At 41.6% G+C, this 16,758-nt stretch overlaps 1 protein-coding gene across 1 annotated transcript in view; it reads right to left on the reverse strand.

Annotated features, from left to right (window-relative positions):
• peak1 (pseudopodium-enriched atypical kinase 1) overlaps positions 1-16,758 on the reverse strand; it is a 47,527-nt gene that overhangs the window by 16,882 nt on the left and 13,887 nt on the right. The window contains exon 3 of the mRNA XM_088298123.1: positions 6,062-6,130. The gene's annotated coding sequence lies outside the window, so the exon portion shown is untranslated. The remainder of the gene's footprint in view (positions 1-6,061; positions 6,131-16,758) is intronic.

Raw genomic sequence — 16,758 nt, forward strand, 5'->3', positions numbered from 1 at the left:
ACTCTGCACCCGGGAGATCAAAATCAAAACAAAAAAGAGGCAGAGGTACGGAGGATTAGGAGTGTTTTGCTTGTATTATTCACGTTGAGCAGTTATTATTGTACTGCATTATCGCTGCCCGTGAATCCCAACCACCACGCCAATATGCATCTTCTGAATTCCTTCTATCAGCAGCTTTTCCTGCTTAATTTGCAGTGGAGGTAAATGATTCGATTACATTTTTTTTTTTTTTTTTTTAAATATGATTACTACCCGAAAACAAACAAATGAAAAAGGAAAAAAAGAGAAAGGAAAATTCATTTGAGATGCAATCTCTATCCAATCCGGAGATTTGCCGACATCATCCAATCATCAGCACTGTCACTGATATATTCATGCAGCAGCATTGGCAAAGGGCCGTTTATGCGCACAACGCAGAAATGCTTCCCGTCAGTGCGACAGTATAGCAAAAAAAAAAAAAATCTAAAATAAGGGAGGAAGGTAGAGAAGCATGACTGAGACAATCATGCATAACCGTCCGCCAAAAGACTCTCGCAGTTTAGTGCCCCGGCTCGTGGCCGTCCGCCAAAAGACTCGACTGCTATTCTTGAGCTGCTGTCATTATGTAACAAGCCATTATGCAACGTAATTGACTTGGGATGAATTATGGCAGAAAAAAAGTCATCTCAAAACAAAATTCAATTACAGTAAGGATGTGTTGCGCAAGAATAAAAAAAACAGAAGATATGAGCATATTAGCATTTTCTCTGCACAGCCTTAACTAGGTCAGACTGAGTCGTTCTTTTTGTCAGTTTATTGTGAGCTGTTTTTTTTTCTCCCCCTGACTTATGAACTAATGAACAAACGGTGAATGCATTGATTAGGACACATTATCAAACAGGTTCTGATACGATTTTTCAGAGCACGCCATTATTAATATCAGACAGTCAGTAATCGGAAATTCATTGTTCACGTCGCTCGCGTGTAGGCAAAAAAAAATACAAATAAATATCGGGAGTGCACTGCAGCATGAACTTCGCTTTATATTTGGCAGTGAGAAATTCTGAGGCGACAAAATGCTTTTTAATAGTTTTGAATCTGAAAAAATAGAGGCCATTGGTGATATACTGCTAAGGTACACATTGCTCTGTTTCATGCATTAAATATAGAGCTTGTTTGGTTTTAGGCTAATTACAACAGATGCTCGATAAAAGTGCAAAAGTGAAATCCAGGTAAGGGCATAGTTATCGATTAAATGAGGATTTAAAAAGTTGGTCGAGAATGTGGAATTGATTGTGATTCATCTTGTCTTGCGGTGTGCCTCAAGGTTCAACTTTAAGTCCTTTTTTGTTTAATTGATATATATATACACAATCAGAAAATAATTGCGAAGCACTGCTTTAACCGGTGGCTGAAAACATTTTGTAGTCCAGACCAGAAAACCTTTGCAACTGGACCCCACCGAATTATAATCAAAAATGCCGGAAGCGTTATTATAGAGTCGAAGCAGTTTTCATGTGAGAATTTGGCATAGAAAATATCGGCACTCCCCCCCATCACAAAGTATTAAAATAACTGTGAACATTGGCGAAGCACGCGTGCCTTAAAGTCAGATTGCCGAATCTGGTTGCCGGCACACATAAAAACACTTCAAGAGGTCAGGTCAGTGATGCCGAGCTGCATAGGCTGCACTCATTTAAAAGCGCCAACGCCAGCAGGCTTCAAGTCTCCTCATCATCTCAGCAATGTCTCCTCGTTTATCAAAATAACACGCTCTTCGCTTTCAAAGACCACTTCAACTTTTTTCTCTGATGCTCCTCTTCGCCCTCCAGGCACAAAATCTTTCGCTGTCCCACTCCATCTCTGGCTCATTGTCTTGTCCCACACACTTGTTTTTCACATTTTTATTGAGACAAGCGCTTTCTTCAGGCTCTCGCTCACTTTTTGCTCCCACTGTGATGTGTAAATGTGGCTCCCTTCTGTCCCTGTTTGTCAGAAAGTAGTTCAAAGGCAACCATCTTTAGCTGGAAATAGACAGATTTATATCCGAATAAAAGTATCGATGCTTACGTATTTATAAGAGCAAATCATTGGCTGGATATGATTGCTTTCATCTGTTTAAAGTAAGAAGAGTTGGAATAGATATAGTTTTTATATAATTGGCTTCTTTTTTGGGGTTAAAAGACTCCAAGGTCACATTCCAGGAATTGGTCTTGATGTTTGGATTTGGCATTGAACAAATAAAGGGAATTGAAATCACCTGTTCCCGAGTCATAAAGTCATCACAAAAACCCTGAGCACCATTTTTTCCATTCCATTCAGCACACTAGCGCAAGTGACTGTTTATGTGCTTTGGTTGGCGCTGCTGTTTGGGTTAGTAAGTAATTCAAATGGGCTCAGCAGTTAAATCATCCTAAATTCCATGTGTGAACAATTGTGTCTACGACAGAATTCCTAAGGGGAGGGGGGGGGGGGGGGGGCGTCTACTTGGCTCGGATTGGTGCATATAGTGTTTAGAATTGGGAACGACATTATTTGTTGTATTTTTCAAAATGGGGGAATGTGTTCTTAATAAATCTATTTTGGTTAATCTGCAGAGCATTCTACTGACACACAAAGGTTTCATTAAAAAAAAAAAAAAAAATATGACGTGGCATCTTGTGAAAAAAATTTGTGTTGACAGTATCAAAAAAAAAAAAAAAAAAACCACAAAATACAAATCCATCTAAAATGTGTTCCCCTTCTATGTGGGCTGGACGCTAAACCAGCACAAGAAGAGACGAGAGTTGTGGCAGGACAACGTTGCCTTGAGCATCTGACAGTTCCTGGCCGAGAAGAACAGACGGCAATCATGCGGAGAGAAAGCTCTCTACTCACTCGACCTGGATTAGTTTTGTGTCATTTCAATTTTTTTGGGGGTGTACATCGTCTTCCATCCAGGTGGGTATGATTTCTTATCTGATGTGCTGATATGAATCCGAATAGTGAGGCTGTCTTGCCACAAGCATCAGAAACCCTGCTCACCATCTTCTCATGCTCCAGCTTTCAGCCAAGACAATTAAGTGACTGGTCTTAAAGAACGCGCAGGCCTTCCCCTCAACTGCGACGTGCCGTGGGTGGAAAATGAGCCTCTTCTTCCAGCAAAGTGACTCTTCTCAAGGGAAGAACGTTGCGCCGTTTGTGGAGAACTGGAATATGATTTGAAATTTGAAAGCCACTCGCAGGTCGTTTCCGCTTTTCATGTCTCACTTCTTTACATGTCAATCTCCTCACTTCAGGTTTCCTTTTTTTGCTGTCGTTTGTTCTCCCATTTCCTCTTATTGTCATCTATTTGATGTCATCTACTTGCGGTGCAAAAAAAAAAAAAAAAAAAAGACTGCTATGTGAAGACTGACCGTTGCTCCACAATGTTGTAGGAGATTTGGTTCTAAATATATTCGACATGTTTGCTTACACTCCAAAAATGAATCTTCCCTGAAGATAGTCTCCAGGCACGGTGGCTTTAGAGTGCCTCGTTGGTGACCGCAAGTGTGCGCACATCACACAGAGGAAGGCGGCATTATGAGGGGGAATAAAAAATAAAAAAAAGTCTGCCTTGACAGCCAGAATGTGGAGCGGGACTTCACTCTGGTGTGGCAGCTTTAGAGCGCCTCGTTGTTGCGGCATGGAAAAACCCTGCAACAACCCTGTGAGCTTTAGGAGGATCCATTTTCAGAGCTCAAATTTGTCGATATGCGTTGGCCTGAGAAAAATACGAGATAAAGACAAATAATTTGGACAAGATTGTCTTCGAGTAAGCAAATGATGACAGGCGGAGCCAAGACGAGCTGCGTTAAATGCGCAAACGTCATCCTTTCAGGATGAGAACGAACACACTCAAGCGTCAATTTCGAACCGCAGAGTGTCACACGCAAATCAGAGTTTCTAAGCCTCGTCTTCAGCATTTCGCTGAATCAACAAGATAAACTGTGCCAAGTCTCGGCGGGAGATGCTTTTGCTGTCTGAATTTCATGACGGGCGGCTCTGCAAGATGCACTAAACGGCACGATGACAAACTCAAAAGAGGGAAACATGATTGCTGACCAATGAAAAACATTTAAAAACAAATTTAATGAGTTTTTTTTTTCTTTTAAACAACCCATAATTTTTCTTTGTGTTTTGAGTTGCCATTAAAGTGCAATTTCTTACTTTGGCATCTTGCAATTTTGTTTTTTTTAACGCGCATGTCATTTGTGTCAATTTGTTTGGAGTAGCTCTAGAAAAGGAGGGGGGGGGGGGCGGGAAATGGTCGATGTCTGGTCCTAGCTGCAGTGAAGTGAACTTTTCCTGGACTCGTATGACACAAAACTCTCAACTTACAAGAGCCAGAATGATCAAACCGCCGGTACAACAAGTCATTTATTTCTTCCGGGATTTTCGAACCAAATCAATGCGTGCAGCTAAAAATAGATGTGCTTCATGTTTGAGTTCCCGACAGTGAAAAGTGTATTTTGGGCTTGAAAGGAACAAACGTTTTCTTTTTATAGTCTTCAGCGTGAGAAGGCAAAAAAAAATGAACGGTCGGAATTTAGACACTACATTTGCAAACTGCACTGGAGGCAAAGTGTTACCTTTAAAGACTAAGCTTTGAGCAGACTACGCCAAATGAATAAAAGAGTCGGACGGTACGCCAGAAAACAATTTAAAGTGAGGCCTTTGAGATAAGAGTGACCAGATGAGTTCTTCAAAGTACAATAAAAATAAAAACAACATTATTTTTTTCATTAAACTCATTATTTTTGGGGGAGACAAGAACGGATTAATGGCACCTCAATTCATCTGAATGGTGAAAGCTGATTTGAGATACGAACACATTCAACTTGTATCGGAAGGCGTCTTTGCAATGAATTATCTGCTGTTCCAATACACTGTAAGTTTTGTTATTCAAATCAGACAGCCCAAAAAAAAGAAAAAAAAAAAAAAAAAGAAAAAAAAAAGAAACGCAACAGCATTCCAGTGCTTGGTATTGTGTGAGATCTGGAAAAGTTTTGCCTGGGAAAAGAAGAGAGACAAGGTCTCTGAGGAAACCAACCCGCCGGGGTGAGCAGACAAGGCCAGATGTGTGGGAGACACAATGAATAATAACATTTTGTGGACATACAAAATATGGGAAAAAAATGGATAAATCACTTGGAATCGATTTTCCTTTTCATAAAACCATATATCGACTTTTAATAATTTCTTTTCCCCAATAAATTGACATAACTTCACGCAAAAAAAATCAAATGGAACCCAATGGATTTTGGACATTTGAATCGATACCCTGATAGCGCTCGATTCCCAAATGAACAATTTTGACTGGTTTGAAAAAATGTCTTCAAAAGATCAATCCTAATTTCTCTTCACAATTTTATTGCTGCCACTCGGACCAGCGACCTCGCTACTAAAGTCGGTAATGGAGATGAAAAGCTCGCATTTCCACAGTCGCACACTACGAGTGGAAGTCACACTGTTCCACTGCGGGGGCTTTAAAAAAAATTAAAATAACAGTTCTTAAAGTTGACTTTTTGGAACATTTAAATAACAAAAAAGGAGGGATCGTAAACTCTCAAACTTGGATTTTGCTTTTAATAGCAATTTTTCTTATCAAGGACAGACGCATAGCTTTGACATTTTTCATCGGAGCCAATAAGCTGTCAGCCCCCGGGCCCAAAAAAAACTTCCTCGTCGACCTGCCAAGTGAAATGTGAACCAAAAGCTGAAGAAAGTGAAGGACACAAATGAAGGAGGAAGCTCAAGACCGCCACCATGGCAACCCGGTCAAGTCGAGCAGAAACGCGACGGGTAAAGAGTACAAGTTATGAATATGTCGCCGCCTCGCTGGCTCAAACCATTTGAGTTGATGCCGGAGTGTGAAATTAAGCCTGATGGGTCTTGTCGGAAAAGGAAAAAAAAAAAATCTATTTTGCTGCCACTGAATATTTTCTGCTCATAAGTTGAAACCGTATCTAGAAATGTAAACATAAAAATGATGTGCCCCCTCTCTCGCTCTCTCTCTCTCTCTCTCTCTCTAAAACAAAGACAACTGTTCTGTTCAACTCACATGTTAGCGTAGCACACGGCAGCCATTGAGTCCCTGTTTGGTGAAGCAGACAGTGCCCACTAGTTGAATCTGCAAATGATAAAAGGATTGTCAAAAGACATTAAAGTCCCTGTGCAATGTTTTACAAAATACATGTTACATGGTTGAACATAATTATTAAAAAAAAAAAAAACGTGCAAAGTCTCAGAACCAAACAGCGCTCCCTTGTGGAGATAGCGTTAAACTGCAGTTTTCCAGGTTTTTTTTTTTATTTATTTGTTTGGTACGACTGAAACAACATGAGTCGCACCTCTCCCACCGTATAAGAACTTGATCGGCTCCTTTCATATTTGAGGTTATTTGGCGCAAATGCGAAGTTCAGTTGGCGAGCTAGCCCGATAATTTGCTGGGGTGTGGCCGCTCTTGAGCACCTTGCTGTATGTGCATACACGTCATGGAGAATAGTTTTCTTTTTTTTCACACCAACTTGACGTCCAGCATGTGGATAGCAATTTGGTCCGGCAAAGTTAATCAGAGCGCCTCGTTGTCCACCGGGAGTGCACACACGTCACAAAGAGAAAACTGAAGGGCGAGGAGGGCGGATTTGGTTTTTCATTTTTTGAACTCAGACTTAACATCTTGAGTGTGGACGACTTCATGCTGGCGTGGCCCCTTTAGAGCGCCTCGTCGTCTCAACGAGGAAAATTCCCGTGACAACTCAGTGGGATGGATATATTGTACCCTCCGGAGATTTTAAGCGAGATTTTTTATTTATTTATTTTTTTTTGCTCAAGGATGCAGTTTTGTGTAGTTATCTGAAACCTCCCAAGTGTGAGGTGGACGTGAGGTGGATCCTTCAGATTTTTAAATCTTAACTTTATCGGCACAAAATAATCAAGTGTGAATTTACTGCTCAATGAGAGAGCAAAAGCTTTGTTTTCATGATGCAATGTAACAATTTGCGTCGGTGCGGTGACGAGAGGCCGAAAAAAAACACATCCGAAAGTGGGAGTGCCGGGATTCCACAAAAATGTTGGTCATCTATTCAAGCTGAAACTTTTTTGGACGGGAAGATTTTATTTGTTCACTTGGTGAGAAACACCGCCGCACTCGATTAAAATCCGTATTCAAAGGAATCACGTTGGGACACTTTTATTTTCATGAAAACGGTTCAGAACATTTCGATGCGCCCTCTTTTTTGACGATATCAGCTCGAGTCCTTTTTACCAGCGTATGCAAATACAGAAAGAAAATGCTAGACAAGGTACCAAATTTTTCTAGATAGGAGAAGTGAGATTTGATCGACAATTGACAGTTTAGAGCATTTCTTTTTAATGATTAAAATACGACAGCCTTTGTTAATGTGACTTTTCTGCAGCCCGTCAAATTCAGAAAACATTTAAAATGGGTGAGGTGTGAAAATGATGCTTCCACCATTTTGATGACATCGTCATTTTTGCGCTCATGTACATTGATCGATTTATTGCATTCATTTCATTCACAATAATTTCATGACTTAGAGCTCCACTTTTTTTTTTTTCATAAATAAGCTATGGAGGAAAATAACCAACCGCTAGTTAGCTTTTGAATGACCCGTGAGGGTTTTTTTCAAAATCCTGCGACCAAAGAGGACCTCCCTGGATTGTGCCAACTTTGACAAGCTCACGGGGTCGGGGGTCAACAATTTTTATGAATAAGTCCAGAAGGGTCGAGGCCGGAAGGGGACCCAGGTCGCAGTCGGAGGGCGGGGGACTGACTGGCAAAAAAAGGGTCAAGTGCCCGGCTCTGCAAATTTGTAAAAATGGCGTAGCATGCATTTTGAAGGAATGCAAACATGCGCTCCTTTTCAGAGTAAATAATGAGCTGAAATGTTTTAGAATGGTCGGGTAATTTTCGCAGCGATGTTGCGCAATATTGGCGCTAAAGTATTTTCTGTAAACAGCAGCCGGAGATTCCGTGAATGGACTTTTGGCTTTTTTAGCATGCTTTTACATTTGCTTCCACCGGGAGGCGCACTTCCTTGGACAACTCAAGTATCTTCTTTGAGAAATACGACAAACGTTTTTAACTTTGAACATTAGACATTTAAATCCTTTGCAAACAGCTGATCTCGGGTTAAATCACGCTTCGTGCATCTCATTACTGGATCCAAATTTAAGTGGATTGACATTTAGCGGGAGAGGAGGGCCGACCGCTGGCGAGCCTTAAACCGTTTGCCACCAGGGCGGACGCGTGTGCGAGGGTGTGCCGTTTTTCTGCTCGGAGGCTGGAACTGATTAGAGCGAAACGTGTCGCGAAGATGGGTGGGATTATCCAATATCCACGGCCCGGAATAGACAGTGACAAACCACCATGTCCTGTTGTATTAGCTCGCACGCTCTTGCGAAGGCTCGGCAAATTTCTATTTCCCATCCTCATTTCCAGCCGGCACGTTTAATCCAATCGGTCTCAGTTTGCTGCATTCTCAAAGACGGCTGGAGGGAAAAGCGCTTTGCGATTGACAGGCTCGGCCGTTCCCCTCGCTTGTGCAGTCTTCGAGTTCAAACCCAGATGTGCGATCAACTCTGTAGCGGTCGAAACATCGGAGCGCATCAAGTCCTCCGCCGGGTGACAAACAAAAGAAGTCAGACAAAGCTGAGAATTCCCCGAGAGGCCTAGCAGTGTCATCATGCTGCCTAATGATACGCTGTCACCCTCTCGGAGATTCCGACAAGAGTGGAGTCGCTTTCTGGCTCGTTTCAAACAAATCTCCGAACACGGCTCCAATGGCTTTTAAAGTGCGCCTGCGACCAGAAACCCGAAATGCGTGATTGTAGGAGACAGTCACACAGACATCACGTGGTGGGACATACTCAAAATGGGCCACAATTTAGACTTTATAAATATCTTCATAAACAAAAATAAACATATTGGATTTTATATTTGTGTGTCCAATATAATACAAACATGAGACTGACAGTACGGGGTATTTACTTTCTCATAAACACATTGCTTGAAATGTAAATGATTCTATTTTTAGGCCGAGTTTTTCCTGAATTCTTCGCAGCACAATAGAGTTTGTATCTTTTCGGGACTGTGAGGTTCTTGTCCGTTTCCTCAAAGTTCACAACCTACTTTATTCACGTCAGGAAAAATAGCCGTCCGGAAAGGTCCGGAAAACGAGATGAACTGCTGCTCTCAAAGCTCCTGTACACAAATTAACGCCCCCCCCCCGCCCCAAAAAAAATTAAAAACAATTTTTAAAAAGGAAAAAAATTGGATCTTTGACGTCTTCTGCCGTCAATGGCAGTGAATGAGTTAAAAAAAAAAATTTTTTTTTTTAATGCAGTTAAAAATATTAACTCAGTTTTATTTACTTTAATTTATTTACTTTTACTTTTTTAGAACAGTCTTTGAATCAAAATACACTTAAAATTTGGTGATCTTACATTAATTCCAAGATATTATTCAAGGCAATACATGTTACAAGCTTCACAAAAAAAGTCATTAAAAATTGGATTCATCGTAATTAATGATGGAATTCTTTGCGATTAATTCATTAAAAAAAAAATTAATCGCTAGACAGCACTATTAAGAATAGAACAAAACATGACGCATGGCGCTTTACGCAACACAGTTTCATCAGAACACACAAACAACTGCAAATTAGTTCAATGCGGGAAGAAAAAAAAAACGTTTTGGTCGGCAAAATGTCACGTTCAAGACAACACGCGTCACAGTTTCAGCTTTTAAACAACAGAGGAAAGATGTTATGAGCACATTCCAACGTTTGAAACAGAAAATGAACATTGAACGCACAATTATGAACGATTCCGGGACCATCAAAGAAACGCGACTGAACACGTCGCGTGCGGTGCAAAGCGGACGACGAGGTTCACGAAATTTTTCTTGCAGAGAGGCGGTGGGCGGCCACGTCTGAGTTTACGACACTTAAAGTGTTGTCATCCGTGTCCTCAAAGTATCTCCACACACACACACGCACACAGGCCTGACATGACTCCTACCCGGAAGGTGAAAGTCAGCTTGTGATGTGGTCTCGCTGTTCAGAGTATCAGCGAATATTGACGAGAAATGACTGGAAACTAATTTCCACCAAAACCAAAACCAAATAAAAGCAGAAAAAAAAAGTTTTGAAGAAAGCCTGACATTCAAACTCAAAGCATCAGAGTTTCCACTGTTTAATGTTTGTTTTCAAACATTTTATTCACAGTTGCTTGACATGAGAAACAAATAAAAACGGTCGGTTCTTTGAGTGACGGCTTCGAAACCAAAGCAAATGTCGGGCATTGCAAGTGAAGCGTTCAAAAGATTTTTTTTTTTTTTAAATACGACGACAAGCTTTTTCAGCTGTTTGCTCTATTGTGCTTATTTTGTGCTAAATGAGCTTAGAGCGGTCATCTCCCGTTGGCCGGCTGTGCATTCTGACTGCTCATGCAGCTGGCAGACGACGTCGTGAAAAGTATGCGGCCCCCGACATTTGTGCTGCCATCTGGATCGCAATGTCGTCTACAGTGAAGACAAGACAAGAACCCCGTGGTGGGCGGTCAAGGCCTTCTCGGATGGCCGAACATAATCAAGAAATTATAACCATATTCTTCACATTCACGTCATATTAGTGTTGTATTTTTTGGTGAAAGTTTTTATCCAATCAGAATTCAGCTAGCTGGTGTTGCCAGGCAGATTTCACAATACAAATAGTGCGCTATTGGCCCGAGGCCTTCAAGCCACCTATTGTCAACTAATTATTTTATTGACAACTACCGAGAATGATCAATAAAAATGCAAGATGTTCTACGTATTCCGCTAGTTGGCCTTGTTGACGTTTCGTAACGCCGTCAAATAACCGTTCACAAACAGCCGGCGACGGCATCTCGGGTGACACGGCTTCCGAGAAAAGTGCCTGTGGTTAGACACCCTTACGTACGGCCGACCTGCCGTGACGGCCTTTCATCTACGAATGCGAGCGCATTGTTTTGTAGGCGAGGAGCAAAAAAATATCGGTGGAGACGCGGCGCTGATTCATCAGCCGCCAGCTGTTCATCGCATGCCTCGGAAATCATTTGGACCCTTTCCTGCTTTGTCATCCTCGTCCGTCACTGTTGGTTCGAGAGACCGCAATTATCTCTGGTGTTAATTTAGCGCGTCAAACCTTTGGCACAGAAACAAGCCACTCATCCAGACAGGACAGGTTGTTCACCGCTATTACGTTGTGAGCCCATCTACGGTCTTCCTGATAAGAACCAGGAGAATACCTTATTTAAGGGCAGAGAAGGTCAGATTAAGATAAGGCAAGGCCAGTTAGAACTCGATGAGAAGAAAACAGCAGCGCGAGAAAACGCACAGCGAGGAAGGTCACAGTAACCTCTTCCAAAAGTGTGGGGATTTGACAGAGGCGGGAGACGCCCGCCAGCTTGGACCGGGGTTTGAAGTTTAACGTAAAGGGTACGCAGTTGTCGCTTAACGAGCCAGCTGTGGCACAGCATGAAAGTGCAAACAGTTCTGTCAGAATGCTGAGCACAAGGCACCAATAAATCGGAAAAATCGAAAAAAACACAACTAGAAATTAGAGTAGGACAGAACAATTTTCAGCTTTTATGCAAGAGAGAAAAATCGAGATTTATTTAGTGTATTTTCTGAACTTTAGAGCGCCCCCTTATGGTGAAAGAAAAATCCACAGAAAATCCGCACCGGTGTATTAGCCGGATGGTTGAAAATCAAGGAATTAAAGTAGCGGCTTTTCGTCCGGAAATCTCCCATCTCCTACTCAGGGAGGAACAATAGCAATGCTGGTGCACGTTGAGCTTACTTGTAAGGTTTGTTTTTGTATTTTGTGTTCAGTAAAACAGGGTGGGAAGTCCAACACACAACTGCTCTAAACTCCCAAAGCACAAACTATTCATTTTCCTCCATCACGTCTGCACTCCGCTATCAGTGCACAACATTCTGCGCCTTTTCTGGCAAATAATGACGAGAAGGATCAAAGCCTATGAATGGACCCGCACAAGAATGGCGTTGAGCTCGAGGGGAGCCGGGTGACTGAAAGTGATAACGAACCGCGTCGTTTCTGCCATGCTTACATCCAAATGCTTCGGCTTTGCGATTAAAACTGATTTCGACGAGGGACTCGTGGAGCTTCAGCCAGTTTACAAAAGATGTGACATCACACTGGCGTACACAACTTTGCTTTGTGATGGAACAATATGCCTTTTTGCAGGGCCGATACGATACCGATTATTAGTAGTCACGGAGGCCGATAACCGATATTTGAAGCCGAGAATCGTTTCCAGAAAATATTTGGAAACAAAATTGGAAAAAATAAAAACACCCAAACTTGACTTAATTAAAATGTTTATTACATTATTATTACTTATTATTAGTATTACAACATGCTAAAGCTTTTTTAGATCTTGGAAAACCTGTCACTTTACCTTCCTCCGCTCGCCGGACCTCTCCCGTAGTGACACGTGATGATAAAGCAAACAGGCAGCTTACTGCTGATTGGCTGCTACAAGGATGAGATGGTGTTGTGGGCAGGCTAATCTGCTTCTGCAGGCGAGGCCACGAGCGCAGCACAGAGAGAAGTGTGTTGCAGCGAGCCAAAATAAACCAGCTTTTAATTTATCGGCCTTGAAAGTTAAAACAAAAAAGGTCGATGCCGATAATCGGCAAAATGACGATAATCGGTCTATCACTACTTTCGAGTTATCAGAGCAGTTTTTCTACATATAAGGATAGAACATAACCACGAGAGTGATGTCACGGTGTGCCGGAAATATGCGCATGCATCTTGAACGAATGCTTTGTGACAGTTCATAAAATGTGATCTATGTTGTGTTATCTTTCAAAAGAAAAACTGTGGCCAAAGCGTCTGTGATTCGAAATACCGCTGATTCCCCGCATACCAAACGTGATAAAAAAAGACATTTCCTCAGTGGGTGACTTGTAAGCAAAGTATGTTGGACTTCACTACTCCATTGTTCCAATATGTTCATAAATAACAATAAAAGGACAATTTAAGGACTAAATTGATTGAATAGCCACCAATCTAAGGGCTTTCAATGAAGCCACATTTGGCGGGGGAGATTTATTTTTGCTCTGCCGGTTCACACTTTGCATTACGAGTGTCATTACCATTCATTATTTACAAGCCTTTTTTTTTTTTTTTTAATGGCCGTAATGATTTTACTGCACACGAGCACAGTGACGAATTCAAACTGAATATTTTCGATTGTCATTTTGTCCGATTAAATATTAACAATCACGGCATGTTGCATAAGGACTTGCAATTGAAAAGCAAACGCCATCATTCAACAGCCGCGAGCACTGGCGGACATTCGATAGCTCGAGCCGTAAAATGCAGCGCAGCGCATGTGGCGAGACAAGTGCTGCTTTAAATAGCACATTTGAGCGACTGGAGCAAATCGCGACCCTTCTATTGTTTTCGTTCCGACCGGTTACAACTACTACATGCAATTAAAGCAAAATTAATTACAAGGATTGCTCCAATGGTGGCGGCAAAATCTTATCAAAAGCACACCAGGAGCATAAATTCACTGTGACATTGTAATAAGGTGGGCGGAGAAGGGGGGGGGGGGGTTTCCACAGCGTGTTGTTTCTTTGAGCTATTGTGGCTCACAAAAGATCACAAAAAATATCGACATGGGCCAAGACTTGTTGATCCGTCCCCAAACCAGAAACATGACTTCACACGAATCGGTCTGATTTTGGCATCAGCCGGTCTTCCCACTGCGAAGCCGTCACCGTTGAGATATTCGGCGAAGAATTGAGAGGTTGCTCAAGTGATGTCGGACGCACGTTCTAAGCGTGACGGAATACGCCAACGCCGCATTGGCTCGCTCCGCATACTAATTAAGAGGTCACAGCAGAACGCTTTGACCCTCATTAACAGTCCATCGCCGATGCTTCCGATGCAGAGACGTGAAATCGCAACGCCACGAAATGACAGCAATCCTTGCTACAGCTCACATCGCTTACGTTCGGACCAAAATTTGTCCTTTGAAGTGTAATTTGGTATTTTTACTCAGTGGCGTGAAATGCGCCGAGTCACCGGTCGCTTCGAGTTTAGACTGCGGGAGACATTTGTCACAGGACGGTTACAGTTTCCGATATCGATACTGTTGATGTAGACGTCAAAAAAGTGCAGGTGCTCAATTAATGACGAGTTCCTCTGCGCACTCGACACGGCAGAGCTGAACAATTAACGTATTTTTTTTCCCAAATTTTGAACCGTGCGGCTAATACAATGGTGCAGCTTTTCTGTTGATTTTTATTTCGCCACTAGGGGCGCTCTATAGTTCAGGAAATACACTAAATAAATCTTTTCAAAATTAGTTTTTTTTTTCCTCTTTTTTTCCTTTCTTTTAGCCTGGTGCGGCTTGTATAGCATTTTTATTTTTATTTTTTTCAAAAAACAGTGATCCCTCTGCGGCTTATATGCAGGTGTGTGACCTTATAGGCCGGAAATTACGGTAGTTATTTGTTGCACTTCGACCTGTAGTTGTTTTTTTTTTTATTTATGATTTAATTATTTAATCTTGAATTAATTTAATTGCTATATTTAATTAAATGATTTATTATATTTGGACTGGATAGACAATAAAGGGCATTTTGATTCTGATTCAGACTCAAGGCAGTCAGGAATGCAAAAGACTTGTCGCTATTTTGTTTTAATAAAGACAACAACTTCAGATAATGAATGCCGGGCAAAAGCAGGAGTGCGAGGGATCAGCGCTTGTGAGCTTTGCCGAAACGTGGCTACGCAACAAGCGCATGAAGATCAAAAGCAAAATGCCAACGCTGTGGTTATTTATAGACAGTTTGTTAACTCATTAGGCTCATTAAAATTCTCCTGATCCCCTGGTTGACTTTGCTGAGGCGGGACGGCAGATACGTGATTCTCGGAACATAAATGGGGACAAAAATCAGTGAAGCATCCTTCGGGAGTCGACTGAAATTTTGAAGGAAAAAAAAAACATGTTCCTGTCCATGCATGTGTCTTGTTGCATTACCCGCATACAGATTACAAATTACTCGCCTAAAGTGAACACCGAAAGCGATCAATAAAACAGCAAGCGAGGCTTGACGCCCGATGAGTCGACTCTGACGGATCAGCAATCCCGGCATGTGCTGCGCAACACAGATGAGGGATTAGCTCCGATCGCAGCAGCTCCAAATTTCATATTCGTCAATAACGTGTGTCGTTTGCATGCTACGCTATCCCGCTAACTGTCGGAGAGGTTGGCTTCATTTTATGCAGCCAATTTCGGACAAATTGGAATTATTTGAACTCGTTCGCGACCGCGGACGTTTGTATTTGTCGACTGGTAGATTCTTGGGTCGTCATGGCGATAATTAAGGAGAGAAATGTCAACGGAATTAACTTGGCGAGTGATCATCGATGCTTACGACTTTTACAAGTGCATTCTGGGTAATTTAGAGTGCATTACATTTTTTTTTTCTCTCTGGACTTTCGGAGATTCCAACAAAATGACCACCGATGTTATATCTCGAGTCTATATCTGTAAATAAATTATTTTGCCGTCAAAATCCCTTCCTCGGTCTCGTTTTATAGTTTGTGGTATCGCAGAAAAATTTGCGTCAGTCACTGTTCTCCTTTTTCACCAAAAAAATGGAAGAAAAAAAAAAGCTTATTTTCTCCACTTTTTGCTCAGAAACCGGTGATTCGGATGACCTAACCAGCCCATGTTCAAATGCTGTTAATAATAAATACAAATAGATAAATAAAAATAAAAATAAATAAATAAATAAAAATATAAATAAATAAACTGAAAAAGCTTGATGTGAAATGTTTTTTTTTTTCTGGTTTAAGAAGAACCGACTCTTTCTTTCGGTAGGTTCAAACTGAAAACCTCTCTTTGATAATGTTTGCTTTGCAAATTAATTAATTAATTAATTAATTTATTTATTTTAAACCTTGATCCCCAAACTAAATTACAAGCGGACTCGGAAGCCTTTATTATGAAACAGCAAAACAGCATGCGAGTGCAACGAAAAAACGAATTATGGAACCAAAAAAAAAAAAAACGGACACACTCGTCTGGATCGGAGGAAGGTATCCACCCCACCCTTCCAGTTCCATGGAGCTGGCATGTCAACACAGCTGAAAAAACATGGAAGATGAACGCGGTCCAGCAGAAGCAAAGTCACAACAAGTTTGTCTCGCAACAGCGACACAAGACAAGACAATAGGCCCGATTCGGTCGCTTTGGTCGGAGACGATTTCTTTTTTTACGTGCCCAAGAAAAATATTCTCATGTCTATCATCGAGTCACTTCAGTTTAACTTGAAAGCATGAGAACCAATTTTTTCAGCCGGCCTTGACAGGAAAAACCACAGGTGGGTCAAAGCGGGAACAGCTGAAAGTTGAAAGACCCGGACAGCACAAGGTTGGCCGCACGGTCCAAAACAACGGGAGGCCAGATTCAAGGCCTCGAAAGCAATAAATCGGAAAGCGCCCATAACGTGACCGTAATTGGATACGAATTCAAACCAATGCGGCCCTCGGTGTTGATTTCATCCTGGCACTCGATGAATAATAGAACAACGGAAATCGCTAAGATGGATTTGTATTAACTGGAATAATTTAGCAGAAAGTAATCACCGTATCTGAGCTAGTTGGGAGCTAATGGCTCGGGGAAAAAAATAAAAAATGAAAAAATAATCACACTTGCATTCGT

This window comes from Idiotropiscis lumnitzeri, chromosome 6 (genome assembly GCF_059441095.1).
Source record: "Idiotropiscis lumnitzeri isolate Australia: NSW breed Sydney's pygmy pipehorse chromosome 6, RoL_Ilum_1.0, whole genome shotgun sequence".
Taxonomy (NCBI): Eukaryota; Metazoa; Chordata; class Actinopteri; order Syngnathiformes; family Syngnathidae; genus Idiotropiscis; species Idiotropiscis lumnitzeri.